Source organism: Trichechus manatus, unplaced genomic scaffold, assembly GCF_000243295.1.
Source record: "Trichechus manatus latirostris isolate Lorelei unplaced genomic scaffold, TriManLat1.0 scaffold00178, whole genome shotgun sequence".
NCBI lineage: Eukaryota > Metazoa > Chordata > Mammalia > Sirenia > Trichechidae > Trichechus > Trichechus manatus.
This window is the reverse complement of record NW_004444114.1, coordinates 3,594,522-3,598,009: the sequence shown is the minus strand read 5'-3', so window position 1 is coordinate 3,598,009 and position 3,488 is coordinate 3,594,522.

The following is a 3,488-nucleotide window of genomic DNA, read 5'->3' as shown; positions in this document are numbered from 1 at the left end:
TAGACGCTTCGCTGGTTTTTCTTCTCTAGAGAAACCAGCCTAAGACATTCAGTTCTGAGAGTGGTTCTAGAAAAACAAAACTGTAAGGATGACTTTTCTAAATTGGTTCTCAAGTCTAGTTAGTCTTAAAGATGTTGACGACTCTGCTTCCAGTAGTAAAAAGGGCACTGCTAATCCATGGCATGAGGTGGCAATAGAAATATGCAAAATAACACCACCAATACATCAGATATTGGTGAGAGGCGAGGCTCTGGGTGATCACACGTTTGATATCTTTCTACAATTTTGTCATAATGAGAAGTATAAGGAAGCTGGTTGGGTGGTCTTACTTTTGTTAGACAAAGTGGTGAAAGAAAGAGATGAGATCAGGGCTTCAGAGTCAAAACTCAAGTGCCACATAAACAACCTCAAAATTTCCACTTGTGCCTCAGAAGAAAGTCTTATTTCTTATAATTATAGAGCTGATATTGCTGAAAACCAAACCCAGAGTCTTATTTTAAGAGTGGCTGAATTACGTGCCAACTGAATTTCCAGCCTTGAGTGGAATCTAAAGTTAAGGTGAGGGCATTGATTGGGAAGAAATGGGATCCTGAAACTTGGGGTGGGGAGATATGGGCAGATAATCAGGAAGCTGGGGACACTGAGCCACTAAATTTGGTTGAATCACTCTTGCCAACAAAACCAGCCTTCTGATTCCCATCTGAACAGATTACTCCATATTTGTCAGATAAACCACCCTCCCCCGTAAAACATTAGCCCCTCCACTCCCATCTGATGAGATTAACCCAGCTGTGTCTGAAGAGCCTTTCTCTGAGTCATTGCCTGGGGCATTGCCTGAGGCAAATGCCTTACAAGACAATGTTGAATGTTCTCAAAACACATCCCCACCACCCATTTTGGCTTCTAGACTTACAACTAGACTTAAGTCCCAGCGAGCCCCAAAAGGTGAAGTACAAAGTGTGACCCACGAGGAGGTATGCTACATTCCAAAAGAACTGCTTGACTTTTCTAATATGCACAAACAGAAACCTGGGGAATATGTGTAGGAATGGCTATTAAGGGTGTGCGGTAATTGTGCAAGGAACACAAAGATATATCAGTGTGAGTTTATTGATATGGGCCCACTAAGCACAGATTCTTCATTCAGTATTTCAGCTCAAGAGGCTAGGAAAGGATATAATAGTTTATATGGTTGGGTTGCTAAAGCATGGATTACGCAGTGGCCTACATTAAATCAATCTGAAGTACCAGATCTGCCTTGGTATGCTATAGAAAAAGGTATCCAAAGGATTAGGGAAATTGGCATGTGAGAGTGAATTTATCAGGTTAGATCCACAGATCCACACATGGAGTGTCCAGAGGACACAGCTTTTACCACAGCGGTGAGGAACACATTCGTGAATGGAACCCTAGCATCCTTGAAGACTGCTGTGATTGCTATTTTACATAAATTAGATTTGACAGTAGGAATTGCCCTAACTGAATTAAGACACCTAAATACAATGGGGCTCATTGGACCCCGTGGTAGTAGGGCCCAAGTGGTAGCACTCAACTGATAAAGATAAGGTGGTCATGGTTATAGTAATGGACGGTGGAGTCAAGGCAGTAATCAGAATAGTCTGACTCCTATGGACTTATGACTTTGGCTACTTAGTCATGGTGTCCCTAAGAGTGAAACAGATAGGAAATCTACCAAATATTTACTTGATCTGTATAAGCAGATGAATTCTAGGTCAAGTGAATGGCAGTCTAACTCGAAGTGCCAGAATAGAAAGTCACGGCCCCTCAATCAACTCCCAGACTTGGGTCAGTTTACAGACCCACAACCCCTCTAATGAAGGGGAGGCCAGATCCCCTTGAGAGAGGACCCCACTACACTATCAAAAATGTGTAGAGTTAATCTTTCTCCCAGCCTTCCAAAAAGGAATCTACAACCTTTACAAGAGTGTCTGTTCATTGGAGAAAAGGAAATAATCAGAATTTTCAGGGATTACTGGATACTGGCTCTGAACTGACACTAATTCCAGGAGACTCAAAATGTCACTGTGGTCCACCAGTCAGAGTAAGGGCATGTGGAGGTCAGGTTATTAATGGGGTCTTAGCTCATGTCCATCTTATAGTACATCCAGTGGGTAGCTGAACCCATCCTGTAGTGATTTCCCCAGTTCCAGAATGCATAATTGGAATAGATATACTCAGCAACTGGCAGAACACCCACATTGGATTCATGACAAGTGGAATAAGGGGTATTATGTAGGAAAAGCCACGTGGAAGCCATTAGAACTGCCCTGAACTAGGTAAATAGTCAGCCAAAATCTGTACCATGTTCCTGGAGGCATTGCAGAGATTACTGCCACCATCAAGGACTTCAAGGAGGCAGGGGTGGTGATTCCCACCGCATCCCCATTCAGCTCACCTTTTTGGACTGTGCAAAAAACAGATGGATCTCGGAGATTAAAAGTGGATTATTGAAAACTTAACCAAGTGGTGACTCCAACTGCAGCTTCTATTCCAGGTGTAGTCTCATGGCTTGAGCAAATTAATACATCTCCTGGTAACTGCTATGCAACTATTGACCTGGCTAATGCCTTTTTCTCCATACCTGTTTTGAAGGACCACCAGAAGCAGTTTGCCTTCAGCTGGCACAGCCAGCAATAAAATTCCAGTGCCCTACCTCAGAGGCATATCTACTATCCAGCCCTACTTTAGTTATAATTTAGTCTGCAAGGACCATGATGGCCTTTTCCTTCCACAAGACATCACACTAATCCATTACATTGATGACATTACGTTGCTTGGACTTAGTTAGGAAGAAGTGTCAATGACTCTGGACATATTGGTAAAACATTTGGGTGCTAAAACCCAAAAACCAAACCCATTGCTGTTGAATCGATTCTGACTCATAGTGACCCTATAGGACAGCTTTTGGTTAGCAGCCATGGCTGTTAGCCACTATGCCACCAGGGTTTCCATTTGGGTGCTAGAGGGAGGGAAATCAATCTGACAAAAATTCAGGCTCCTTCTACCTCAGTGAAATTTCTAGAGATCCAGTGGTGTGGGCCATGTCGAGATAGTCCTTCTAAAGTAAACAATAAGTTATTGCATCTAGCCCCTCCCACAACTAAAAAGGAGGCACAATGCCTAGTGGGCATCTTTGGATTTTGGAGGCTATATATCCCTCATTTGGGTATGCTACTCCAGTCTATTTATCAAGTGACTTGAAAAGCTGCTAGTTTTGAGTGGGGCCTAGACCAAGAGAAGGCTTTGCCAGTGGGTTCAGGCTGCTGTGCAAGCATCTCTGCCACTTAAACCATATGATCTAGCTGATCCAATGATTCTTGAAGTGTCGGTGGCAGGTAGATTTTGGAGCAAAGCCCTGCCATCCTCCGCAGATAACTACATACCTTTTTAGAAACAGTTTTTGACTTGTTAGTGAGCCTTAGTAGAGACTGAAAGCTTAACATGGGCCACCAAGTCACCATGTAGCC